Source organism: Rhinatrema bivittatum, chromosome 4 (assembly GCF_901001135.1).
Source record: "Rhinatrema bivittatum chromosome 4, aRhiBiv1.1, whole genome shotgun sequence".
NCBI lineage: Eukaryota > Metazoa > Chordata > Amphibia > Gymnophiona > Rhinatrematidae > Rhinatrema > Rhinatrema bivittatum.
This window is the reverse complement of record NC_042618.1, coordinates 456,369,546-456,383,871: the sequence shown is the minus strand read 5'-3', so window position 1 is coordinate 456,383,871 and position 14,326 is coordinate 456,369,546.

Sequence of the window (14,326 nt, the reverse complement as noted above, 5' to 3'; positions counted from 1 at the left end):
GCCAGGCTCTTTAATCCCTCTTCCCTCCAGTAGTCAAACAGGGAAGTTTCGAGGGTTGGGGGGCTACATATTTTCCCTAAGGCACAGCAGAGCCTACTCAGCTCCAATTCTCTACTGAGTTATTTCGGCAGGCGATCTGACATGCATGTTGCTGCTCCTCTCCTCTCTCCTCTCTGATAGCCGAGCGTTGGAGGGAACAACAACCTGCAGATAGGGCTCTTTTCTCTTCTACACTAATTAAGATTCCCAGCGTGTCTTTTAAGGCTAGATTAGGCTTGTGAAACTGTAGATTGCATTAGCCTGTTATAAGAGCAAAAATTCCAGGGTGGTCCTGCTTGGACAATACTTTTGGATTTCTCCTTGAGCCCTTCCCAGCCCTTGGCTATGTTCCCGCACTAAGAACTTTAGCTGATTCTTGGCAACATTTGGAATGCTGGAGCACTGCACTGACTTGTAGAGAATTGGCTGGATAAGAGGAGGAAGAGACAGCCGATCTAGCGGACAGGGGATGATTGCCTCCTCAGAAGAGGATAATGCTGCAGTGGGGAGACTGATCAGGAGAGAGAAGCTGCTGATCTGTAATTCTAGGGCATGATCTCCTGCAGCTATTGGATGAGCAATGATGGGCAATAATTTATAGGGTGAGCCCTTATTCTTGGGTGCTTTTGTGTACTTTTAGGTTCCCCTCTCCAAGAGTTTCCTGCTAGTTCTGATGTTGGAGATGGATTCTCCTCAATATGAGACACTACTTGGTTCCAGCCTTAAGATGGCCAGGAAGGTGAAGGATCTATACTCCCTTCCCAGGGAAGAGAAGGATATGGTGTTGGTTCACCCAGGAGGGTTGTCTTAATCTTTAAAAACCACAATCAGTGTATGGAAGTACAACATTCAAAGTCCTCCATGATAGAAAGATTGAGTCTTTGCTAATGCTTAAGCAATCTTTCTTTTTTCTATAGTTTCTCTCCCCAGGTAGCTGTGTGAAATGACTTTGTGACTCGAGTCCTCCTGCATTGGGTCTAGCATTTGTCTGAGGTGGCCATGCAGTTCCTGGATGGTTTCACAGCTGGTGAGTCTTGCACAGTAGAGATAAGTGATACTAAGAGTTCTTTCGGTCAGAACCCCCTTGTGTCCTGGCCCAGGCTAGTTTAAGATGGGCTACAGTGTTTACAGCTATGTTTCTCTGGAACTCCTTCATAGAGTGGTAGCCATGACAGTCTTATTTATTTATTTAGATTTTTATATTCCGCTTTTTGCATTTTTTTCAGCACTTCAAAGCGGATTACATTCAGGTGGGAATTATTAGGAAGGGAATGGAAAATAAAACGGAGGATATCATAATGCCTATGTATCGCTCCATGGTGAGACTGAACCTTAAATATTGTGTGCAGTTCTGGTCACCGCATCTCAAAAAGGATATAGCTGCACTGGAGAAAGTGCAGAGAATGGCGACCAAAATGATAAGGGGAATGGAACAGCTGCCCTATGAGGAAAGGCTAAAGAAGTTAGGGCTGTTCAGTTTGGAGGTGGGATATGATTGAGGTCTACAAAATCAATAAAGGACTTGAACGGGTTAATGTAAATTGGTTATTTACTCTCTCAGATTATACAAGGACCAGGGGACACTCCATGAAGTTAGCAATAGAAAAAAATAGAAGAAAATTCTTTTTCACTCAGCACATAGTTAAACTCTGGAATTCATTACCAGAGGATGTGGTTATAGCAGTTCGTGTAACTGGGTTTAAAAAAGGTTTGGATACATTCCTAGAGGATAAATCCATAAACTGCTATTAATTAATAAGCAATAGTAGCTTGTGATCTATCTAATGTTTGGGTACTTGCCAGGTACTTGAGACTTGGATTGGCCACTGTTGGAAACAGGATGCTGGGCTTGATGGACCCTTGGTCTGACCCAGTACGGCATTTCTTATGTTCAGGAATCTAATCATAACATACAGGAAAATTCAAGCAAGAAAATGAGCCAAAAACTCCATGGCCTAAACTAAATAGTGGTTAATGACATTTTATTGCTGAGAAAGTAAGTAAGCTGAGAATCCACCCCCCTCACACACATATCTTATCTAGTTCCTTGATATTTGATTCAACCCTTACAAAGGTAACACAGGAAGAAGAACCCCCATGTTGCAAAACTTCGCATTTCAAAAGAAGAAATGATTTTCTTTTTTGTGTTTCCTTAGAAACCTCAGGAAACATTCTGGCTCTGCAATTCATGAACTGCTCAACTTTAGCCTTGATAAACAATCCCTTTCCGGTTCAAGTACACAAGTAATAACCAGAGTGGCCAACGCAGCTTGATTGGTCTCCAGGAACCCAGTTAAATCTAAAGCATTTTTTGAACAAGTTTATTAAGGAGGCAGGTGAAAGGCCCCGGAGAGAGGTGGGACAGGCCCAGGTGGCACTTTCAAAAGTGCGGTTAACATATTTCTTGATAAAAGTGCAGACAGCAAACCTGACAAGCAAGTATCAAATAAAAAGAGTGAGATGTATAAAGTCCAAAGGAACTATAATCCACACAGGGAGAGTTGGGATGATTCTTTACTCAAGCAGTTCATTTGTAATTGTTAGAGACTCCGAGAACAGTTAGCAATCTTGTTAGGATCTGCTATGCTGATGGGAGGAGCAAGCAGATAGTAGATAGTGATGACTCCTAAGGAAGGAGGAGTTAGCAATCTTGTTAGGTTTTACCCCTCAAGATGGGAGGAGTTAGTAATCTTGACGAGGATCTGCTAGAGAGTAGCAATCTTGTTATGAACTAGCTCCTGTAGAGGGAGGAGTTAGCAATCTGTAATGCTTCGGCTCTCGAGGTAGGAGGAGTTAGGAATCTATACCAGCGGAGTACTAGAGAGGGCACTCGGCGGTAGAGAAATGTACATAGGTGGATCCCTGGGCCGATGGCAGATGACAGCGCCCCCATGAGGATATCCTGAGAGGGACCACCGGCTAGGCTTGGGTATGGAGACAGACACAGATACTCTTTTATTAGACAGGTTAGTAGAACCTCTAGAGGTGGCAGTAGTGAGATGATATGCCCGGCACGGCTGAAGTCCCTCAGGTACTGGAACGGTGTTCCCAGGGTTCCTGAGCTGTAGCGAGAACTATAGATAGTGAGTAGACAGGGTATGCTGTGTATACAGCCAGAACTGGATGACAAAACTCACATAAGGTCTTAAGAAGCTCAGTAGCTGGAAATGGTTAGGCCTTCGAGGAGCGAGTACCTGGTTCCAGGGAAAGCTCTGAGAGAGCGATGGTAACTCACAATTGTCTGTATCTGCGATAGCTTCTAGACAGTAGAGAATCTTCAGAGTGTACAGGAACATGGGCCCTCGAGGAGCGAGTACCAGTTCCTATCTGTAATCTGAAATAGTAACTCACAATTGTCTGTATCTGCGATAGCTTCCAGGCAGTAGAGAATCTTCAGAGTGTTCAGTAACATGGGCCCTCGAGGAGCGAGTACCGGTTCCTATTTGCAATCTGAAATAAGAAAAGAGAGTGAGGCCCCCGAGGAGCGAGTACCTCTGGTAAGTCCGAGGAGGCAGAGTAGCTTGGAGGAATCTCCCCCTTGCTAACTCAATGCGCTAATAAATACTGAGACCTTTTATATTGGAAGTGGATGACGTCAATTCAGGGGGACGCCCTCAAGGTTCGCACCCTTGCTAGTACATTCATTGGAGCGCGCGCGCACTACATCATCAGGAACATGGCGGATCTGTAGTGTCGTGCTGGTCCAGGGATGCCGGAGGAAGAAGGCAAGGAGGAGCCGCGGCAGCTAACCGTCCATCAGGCCCGGAGGGAGTCGCCACAGAGGTAAAGAGGGCGGAGTGAGGGCGTCGAGCAGCGACGGACACAACAGTAACATACTAATTCAACAATCGTAAGTCCCCTGACACATCCATGTTTCGCAATACAGCTGCATCGGGAATTACTAGCAGTCTTTCACGCATTAAATCATTCTCTGTGCAGTTCTTTGTCCCTTCCATGCAGCTAGATTGCGACCAACTTTAAGACAGCCAGGTATATTTATAAACTGCTACTTAGGCAGATATGTTTTTATAAGGCTAACTAGCCAAGCCGCTCAGCACCTGAATATTGCCCGTCCCCCCCTTACGCTTCCAGCATTAATGTCCTAGCAACATTGGAAACTGTGGAGACCATGGTAGCATACCGTGATCCTGGGGCCACATGGGCCTTTGCCAAGGTACTGGGTGGGGGGGAAGGAAGGGAGAGGAAGAGCACATTTGTATGGCGATACAACAAAACGATGCTGGCTACACCGGAGGATGTTCCAAAGTGACATCACTTCTACGCTGTCCTGGTAGATGGCGCCATGTTTAAAGAATCAAAGACTGGATGGGGGCGACTGGGCATTGCCTCTGCCTATTTTGGAGGATCCAGGAAGAGGATAAGTTATGGGCCGGGGTGAGAACTCCCCTGCCCCAGCAAATGTAAAATTGGGGGAAGGGAGAGATAGTGACCGAGTACTGGAGCTGGGCTGCCTCGGGGCAGGCCCTGGCACTGGGCTGGCACCAGGAAAGCCCTGGAGCAGGTCTAGCTTCAGGTAGACCTTGGAGCCAGGCCAGCTCTGGATCCAGACCAGGCCCAGCTAGATCCACCTTTTTGAAACCACTTTTAAATCTTATGCCAGATTGTCTGCTTTTAGTCTTGTTAACTAACTTTCTTTTCTTTTTAACCATTGTCTTGCTTTATGAAATACCCCACGTCTATTACCCTGTATGTTTGTCTTATTAGATTGTAAGCTCAAATGAGCAGGTACTGTCTTTTTATATGTTTGTACAGTGCTGCATATATCTTTTAGCACTATAGAAATGCTAAGTACTAGTAGTACTAGTAGATATTTGGTCAGGGAAAACCCTGCCTATGCTGCTGGAGGCCTGTTTTTTTTTTAATGTTTTTTTTTGTTGTTTATTCAATATGATTTTTTTTGTTTGTTTTTTTTTTTGAAGGGGGGTGTTTAAGGTTGGGTTTGTTTTGGTTTGACAAATGAACCAAAGTTGAAAAAAAACGTATAATGATCCGAAAAACCCCCCAAATCTCCCACCTCCCAAATTTAAAGTTTCTCATCCCTAAAACAAACTCAGAATGTTCTTTATCCTCAAGATGCGACGAAACATTATGTGATTACAGATTGAATACAGGCTGGTTTATTCTTGCTGATCCCTACAGGTGAAAATGTCACTAATTAATTGTAAAAACCCCTCTGCTCAAGTGCTCGTTAGAAACGCATGAGAATTAACCTTTTGGCTTTGAGACAAATATTATGTATTCCACATTTTATTTAAAAAGAAGTTAAAAATAAAACCTGTTTTGAATGGAGCATGAATGTCAGAGTATCAGAATGCCAGCTTTGTGGCAACATTGGCTGTTGTGAAAGAAGTCCTATTGAGTTGCACTCTTTGTAGCATCAACCAAACTGTTTAGGAAGATGGTGTATCACGCTACAACATTTCATTTCCAGTATAACACTAAAACTTCTAAACCAGTATTTCCCAACCCTCTCCTAGAGGCAAACCTAACCAATAAGGTTTTCAGGATATCTGTAATGAATATGCATGAAATAGATGTTCATATAACTGTTTGTTTGTCTAATTTTGTTCATTCATTTGCCATTATAAGCAATGAGGAAAGGAATGCAGCCCATTTCAGGCTCCCATATTGAGATTTTCTAAACATTTCTAATGAAATTGGTGGGTAGACATCATCAGAAGGATGAAGGCATGCTAACACATCAAGTCTAAGTCAACATAGCACCAAAAGAGGCATGAAAAGCACAATGGGGCAAAATGGTACCAACAGTGGCAGGAGCTTTCCAAGGTACCATCAGAGGATCAAAACAGCAGCAAGACTAGCCAGATCACCCCAGTGTTTGCAAAAGTGGGCAAAGGGCACCTACATTGGCATGAACCCCTTAAGTGTGTGTGAGAAGGCAAAGTGGCACCAAGTGTGGTTTGAATAGCTTAAGGCACCGTGAAGGGGAAACAAAATACCAAAAGAGGCAGAAATCCCCCAAAGCAGTGATAAAGGGTAAAAGCAAGTGAAAGAATTACATAAAGGCCCCAAAGCATCATGAGAGGTGCAAAGCAACCACCCAGAGTGGCAAGAACATCCCAGGGTTCTAAATATGGGGCAAAGGGCACCAACCAATTTGGTACAAAACTCTAGGCAGAAGAAAACCATGGAGGAGGTCTGATGTTACTTCTGAAGCAGCTGGCTGTTTAGGCTTGGAGTTGGTCTTCCATGGAAACAATGATGGTACTGAATAGAGGCACCAAATGTTATTTAGCCACTAGCTATTTAATATCTTGTGATTCACGGAATCCAGGACACAATTCTTTTTCTGAATCTGTTTTTGCAGATACTACTTCTATTACCTCAGAAGCAGTAATCATGAAGGAGAATGGACTTGGTGTTTCTGGATGCTGCATTTCTGCAGCCCTTTCCTTTTTATATGGTATGATCCAATGAAGGTTAAATACTGGATGAGACCAATAATTGCAAGAACCATAGGAAACAGAGTTTGAAGAAAATGTCCAAGAAAGTGTGAATCCATCAAAGATATCTGGGCGGATAAGTCCTGTGTAAAGCATCGGATGCCAGGCAAGAACAAGAGTCAACAAGTACTATAAGGGAAGGGAATTTGGAAGGAATCTCATGGACAGCAGGAGCAGCAGAGGAAGTACTCTAAGGTACCAAGACTGGCTTGAAGCAGTGGCAGAGTAGTGGCTTTGGCAATTATTAAAAATCAAAATGTTAGGAACAGCGCAACACAATGAGAATAGTAGCTGTAAAACCTCCAAGTTGTACCTTGAGAGTTGAGGCAGAAGAAGAATGGTATCAAAAGCCTGAGGAATGCTGCAGCAGGCATGCAAAGCAAAAGATGGCTAGGGCAAGACCAAGAGTCAGTAAGTACCATAAGGGAAAGAGATTTGGACAGAAGCTCAAAGACAGCTGGAGCAGGGGATTCCTCTCTTAGTAGGTGAAATATGGTTGATCCTATCAGTAGCATATGCTTCTGTTAAACTGTAAAGATTGAGTTGTACCTGGAGTGGCAAGAAGGGCCTAAGAAGTAGTGCGGCAAGTATGCAAAGCAACAGATAACCAGGGTAAAACCAAAAGTCAGCAAATACTGTAAGGGAAGGGGATAAGGACAGACGTTTGAAGACAGCCAGAGTGGGGTATGCCTTTCTCAGTAGGAGGAATGTGGTTGTCCCTACCAGTAGACAGGCATATGCTTCTGTCAAACTGTAAAGAGTGATCCATACACTTGTTATGGACTCCTGGGCAGTATAATGAACCTGGGAATAGATCATTAAATCAGTTATGGTTTCATCTGAAACATGTATAACTATGGTGATGATTTTAGTGCTAATAAATGCTGACAAGTGCTGCAAGACATAGTGTGGGGCATCTCAAAGAGCACAAAGACATCAAAGCCCTCAAGACATACAGTGCAAGAAATCGCAAAGAACACAAAGATGTCAAAGTTCCCAAGGCATATAGTGTGGAGAATTGCAGACAGGATAAAGGTGTCAAAGCCCCCAAGGCATAGTGTAGTAAATAGCAAAACGCACAAAGGCCTTGACAGCAAGATAGAAAACCATAAAAGAGGTGGGTTGGGAAGAGAAACTTGTATTTATTTTCTTTTTTCACATTTTTTTCTTGGGACTAAACACTCCAGTACAGCCAACAAACAAACAGGATGGGAGAACTAAACTGAAATGTAGATGGGTAGAACAAAAAGAAGAACCATAAAAGAGATGGGGTGGACGGAGAAACTTGTATTTTTTTTCTTTTTTTCACATTTTGATTTTGGGGATAAAACACCTCAGTATAAAAAAGAAAGAAAGGTGGAAGAACTAAGCTGGGATACAAACAGCACAGATGCACCAAAACTCCCAAGATGGCCAATGACAGGAAGGCAGAGTGGCAGCAAGACCCCTAAAGTAGTAAATCAAGGGCATAGCACATAGACAGAATGACAACAAGACCCCTAAGATGGTATATCAGTGGCAAGGCAGATAGATAGAGTGATAGCAGCAAGACCCCTAATGTGGTATATCAGGGGCATGGCAGATAGATAGAGTGATAGCAGCAAGACCCCTAATGTGGTATATCAGGGGCATGGCAGGTAGGAACAGTGGCAGCAAGATCTTCAAGGTTCTTTCAGTCATCTTGCCACTTACAGGGAAATTATGGAAACCCAAGCAAAAGCATATTAGTTTTCAAAATGACAAAATTTTCCATCAACTTTGGGGCCATCCTTGAGCAATGAGGGCTCACAATGTTCCCTGTCATTGAGAAGATACATTCAGAGAGCACATTAGTTGGTAGGTAGAAAAGATAGCACTGAGTCACCTTGGCTAGGTTTGGCCAGACTGCAGACTTTTATGCCCAATATGCCAGCTTATCTTTGTCCATGTCTTCAATGAGCTCTGCAAGATAGCGTGTGATAGACATTTGTGTTGAAGAGGGCTGAGCATCTCTCTTGCCAGCTGCTTTAGTTATGGCCTGTTTTCATAGAGATGGTTGTTTATGGACAACATGACTTTGGTCAGTTGAGGAAGGGGTTGAAGTGGTAGCTGTTCAGGGTGCTGCTCCTGCTTGCACTGCTCTCTTGGGTGGCCACTCTTTCCTGTGCTACATTACCATTGTGCCTCTGGTGCTCCTATTCAGGCACCCTTGCTACCAACATTTCCTTCATAAATGATAGATGCTGGAACTGAAGGGCAAGACTCTCTTTCACCCATTTATCACAAAGTGTAACAAGCATATATGTATTGTTTTCTATCAGAGGTTTTAGACTCTGTTGCACCTGTTGCTGCAAGTGATCCAGAAACTGCAACAACTCTGCCTTCATTCCATCTCACTCATGGAAACCCTCTAACCCTTCCTCCAGAATATTTTCTAAGTTCCAGAAGCACCACACCTATCAGTGTGGTGCTTCTGGAACTTAGGAATCCTGGAAGGGTTTCAGGATTTGTATCAGCTGCTTCATCATCGTGATAGCAAGGGGGCGATCCATACCTATCTCTGTTTCCAGAAGAGGTGTCTGCTTTTCCACTAACCTCTGCCAGCATTATATAGGTGAAATTCCAGCAGGTGCCAGCATCTTGAATCAGACCCTTCTAAGGCATTCTCAATTCTCCCTGCTTCTCACAGAAAAGCTGTCCCCCCGTCCCCCCCCTTTGCATTTCAATGGAAATGCCCTGCTATTTTCCTGCATCTTTCTATCAGGTCCTCCAGGAATAGATTCCCAGGGTCCTTGGGCCCCAGCCATAGGGCATCCTTCACTGCCACGTGCAGCAATGTGTGCAAAGCAATGGATACCCTGAAAGTCCTCATCTTCTATTACCTTTACCAGTTTGCAACACTGTCTACCACAAAGAAACCTGCCTAAGGACTCCTGCCTCTCCAGTCTAGCTGCCAACCTTCCAGCATCATTCTAATGGCTGATAGAATATTGCACGAGGTATGGCAGATGGATATCAACTGGGTGTGCAGCAAAGCCCATCTGCATCTGGATGCTCCATTACCGCTAGAGCTGCTGCCTACCAGTGCCTTAGCCAGGACCTACCAGTGTGCCATCAGGGAGAGGTAAACCTGCACATCATTTGTGGTGGTCCAGATATCACTGATGAAATACATGCTACTCCTTTCTGCCTTAACCAACCATATCTGCATGTGATTACAGCAGTGGTTGTACAAAGTGGGGTTGACCTTGCTACTAATTATAGTCCTGGAGGGGACTTTATAATTGGGGGCTAACACATATAACAGATGCTTAAAGCCAAGATTCTCCACTGCCTGCAGGGGCTGGTCATCCAGGGAAATCATTTCCCTGATACTTCTCAATACTACTTTACATGCTGCCTGCCTCTTGCCAAAGTGCACCACCCCATTTCCTCTACGATGAGCTGGTTTGCCACCTGACTGGTGGAAGGGGCCGTGGGATCAGCTTGGGGAAATGTCTTCCCCTTTTCAACTCCTTTCCTTCATCTTTCACTTTGACTGGCAGAAGGGGTCCCCAGGCTAATACTGCCACCCTAATGCTGATGCTATCAGGTGCTGCTTCTCCAGGTGATACCAGTGTTTCGCAGGTGCCTCACTTTCTTCCCTCAACGGATATCTTTACTGCAGTGAATATACTGAGAAAATCATGGGTCTACTCTCACTTTAAAGTGCCTCCAGATCAGGGATGCCTTCTGTGATCTCTTCTCTACATTCTTGAGGGGCTGTTGCTGGCACTGAAGTTGAGGTTGAGAGAGGACCCTGGAAAAATGCCAAATGCATCTCTCATGCTCTCTACCTGTTCTGCCTTCTCTTGCTGGGAGTTGTTCTCATTACCATCATTATTATCATGTATCTCTCCGATCACTATACTGGAAGATGCAACTGACTAATCTTCCCAAATTTTCTTCAGCTACTGGGTGCTGAACTTCTGATTCATGGAATCCAAATATAATTCTCAGAATCAGTTGTTGAAAATACTGCCGCCATTGTCTCAGATACAATAACACATATAGAGGAGCATGCAGATGGTTTAGTTTGTTGAACTTCTACTGCCCCTGTCCCACTACTGTCTGTATTGGATGGCTCTACCACCTTTTTCCTCTGCTCCAAAGCAAGAAGGAGAGAAACAGGTGGCATATATATATGCCACCTGTTTCCAAATGCTTTCCAAATTTCAACTGCTGCTGCCTTGAATTGCTAGTGCTTTCCACTCCTGCCATTCAACACCTAAAAAAAAGTATCTTTTCAGTTTGGTGGCAGAACTAGGGCTTTTTTAAAATCACTGCTACTAGACTGGATGGGATCTATACCACTCCTTCATCTCCTGCCAAAGCTATTAAGCCTGCCATTCTCTCCTCTCTCTTTTCCTGACCTGATGGAATTTGTTGAAGTGCACTGCCCACTAAGGTTTTGGATACTACAAATGAATGTATTTATTGATACTGTAACTGTACCCCCACTCACAGTATTGCTCATTGTATGGAGAACTGTCTGTCAGATACACAGACACATATACTCCCCTTTGTGCATCCCTTTGTGCATCCCGTAGTGTTAGCCATTCCCCATGTTCTTTTATATCCCTTGTTAACAATCCCCATATTTAAATGTTTAATGTATTTGACAAAGGTAACGCATAAGTTCCTGCAAATTTTGTTTAAATGTAAAACGATGTGATATGTAAAATCGAACACCGGTATATAAAAGTAAATAAATAAAAAATATATATATATACCGGTATGTGTGTTGTGCTGTGTGCCCTGCTGACTGACTCCACACAGAAAAATAAGCGTTAGTTAAACAGAGCCAAAAAGACTGGTAGCCTGGTAAGACTCTTCTTCTCTTCATGCTGTGCTCACCTCACTTTCTAGAGACAAAAAATAACCCCATTAGCACTGCTATAATCTCCTGACCCTTCCACAACAAGGAGAAAAATCAAAATCAGCAGCAGTGAACTGCCTCTGTCTTTATGGTACAGTGAGACCACTGCAGCAGAAAGAATATCAGAAGCAGCACTTTACTAATACCAAATCCAAAAGTTTCTAAGTTTTTTGTTTGTTTTTTTTTTTAAACTCTGTGAGAGCTTCTACAAACACGTCTTTCTCTGCCAACAGCTAGAGAAGAAATACAGACTGCTTCCTGCACATCTCCAGACTTTACAGTGGGAATGGGTTGGCATCACTTGATCCAGATAGCAGCTATAAGCTATTTAAAAATATTCTGTACCATGATTTGTTCTCTCTGATTTGTTTGGCAACTTGTCCAGACTCAGCTCTAACAAGGCTGTAAGATCACACAGCCAATAGTTGGTTGATATAATTACCTCCACCTGTTTATTTTCACATAGACCTGAATGGAAAAATAAACAAATGAAACAAATTTTTTCTGTTTTATTAGTAGGACCTCTACATTTGTTAAGGACAACCACAAATGAAACAGGTTGTGCGACAGGATTTATATTAGGAAAATGCAACACCAGAGTAAAACATAACATCAAGCCTAAGAGCTGTATACAGTATATAATCATAAACAGGAAGCTCCACTTGTCAATCATTGGTTGCAGATGAGCCATACGTTTGATCCAATTAAATTTTTTTCTACCACACATCAGTCAGAGATGGGGGCAGTAATATTTCATTGCCCTAAAGTGCCGGGAAAGTGCCATGGGCCTGATTCAACCCCATGACTTGAATCAGGCCATTGAATAGGATACTTTTTTTCTAGGTTCGTAATGTGAATTGTGTTAGGGGCAGGCTGTGGTCTCTCTTAAAATGAAGGTGAGCATTCATTGGATGGACGTGATGCATAAGGGGTGGGATTTATTTTAAATTAGTATACAAAGGTGGTTGGCTCCTGTTTGGAGTCCTTAAATATTTATTGAAAGACTTATAGAGTAGCTCTAGGTCCACTGAGTTTTGATCTAGGAATACTTTCTAGAGAGGATTTGTGTATTACACTTAGGGGCAGATTTTAAAACATACGTGTGGGCGTACATTTGTGCGCGCAACCCGGTGCTCACAAATGAATGCCTGATTTTATAACATGCGCACGCAGCCGCACGCATGTTATATAAAATCAGGGGTCGGCGCACGCAAGGGGATGCACACTAGTGCAAATTATGTGCACCGAGCCCTCAGGGAGCCCTGTTGGCTTTCCCCATTTCCTCTGAGGCCGCTCTGAAAACAGAGCGGCCTCAGAGGAAAAGGCATAAGGCCAGTGCGCGATCCCCCTGTGCCGGAGTCCTCAGCCACTCCTCCGGAACCCCAGAACCGCCCTGCCCCGCCCCCGGACTGCCTTCCCCACCTGCCCATTCAGAAAAGCCCCGGGACATAGGCGCGTCCCGGGGCTTTACGTGCACCACCGGGCCTTTTGAAAATAGGCCCGGCACTCGTAACCCCCTTACGCGCATAAGTCTTTCAAAATCTGTCCCTTAATCTGAGTTTTGTTATTTACAGCCATCATTGAAAACAGGTTAGCTTTATAGTGCAGTGGTGGTCATAAAAGCAATTATCTGACATTTGTGAACCAACGGACAAGATTTTTGCTGGGTTCCTCCTAGTTGGATATCTTCAGATAAGTTGATTCTCAATGTTCCCCCTGATGAAGCTTGTGATTTGCAAAACAGAGGTCCTTTGTTGAGAATATATTAATAGCAGTCAGTCTAGAGGGAAGATTTTTTAAAGATTGTGTGCTATATGAACGTTTGTTTTTGTCTGAGGGTTATTAAAGCATTTTTCATTACAAATACAGTATTTTGACATGGAGATTCATTTTTAGAAAAAGAAATGATGTGGGGACATTTGTATTTCTTTCAATTCTTTGATCATTTGAGTTTTTTTAAAATTAGCTTCAGACCTATCCCCTTTAATGGAAATTCTTTCCTCTTTACCAGTTGATTTATCTAAAACTTTGATTGCTGGTGGCAATTTTAACCTACATATGGATGTCTACCTCTTCCACCTACTGCATCCATCTTTCTCGACGCTATGATCGGTCTAGGCTGGGAACAATTGATTAAAGTACCCACCCATAAACATGGTCATACTCTGTCTTGACCTTGTTTTCATGAATCCCAATTTTATCTGTACTTCTTCTCTAAATGTACAATTGGAAACGATACCATGGTGGGATCACTCCCTTATCACTGTGGAGCACTCAATTCTAGGCCTGCCAAAGACTTAATAACATCTCAAATCCATTTGAAAAGAAAAAAAAGTTGAACCAGATGAGTTTATATCATCTTTTCTCCCAGTCATACCTAGTATAACCTCAGAAAATATTAATTCTGTTGTCACAGAATGGAATGGTTCTCTTCTGGAGACCGTGGATTTAATTGCACCCAAAAAACTTTTAACATCAATAAAAAGCTGATTGTTTCCTGGTTCACTCCACAATTAAGAATTTTAAAAAAGATTTTAGGAACCATGAGTGCCATTGGAGGACAAACCCTCTTATTGAACATAAAAACACCTATATGGCATCTTTGGCTAAGTATAGACAACAAATAGATGAAACAAAAAAAACCCTTTTTATTTAGAAAAAATTTGGCAGGTCAATGGAAACTCCATAGTTTTATTTAACATTGTTAATGTTGTGCTTCCCGGCCGCGTCCGCTCCGTGGCCAGGCCTGTTCACCTTTCTCGTCCATCCACGAGCTCCAGGCTCTCCCACTCCGCAGCCACAGCAAGTTTGCAGCATTCCTGGCTCCCCCATGCTCAGTCTCCCGTCCAGGCCTCACGGCGGGGCTCGGAGTCCTCCGTGGCGTCAGTCCCGCCCCTAGGTGCAC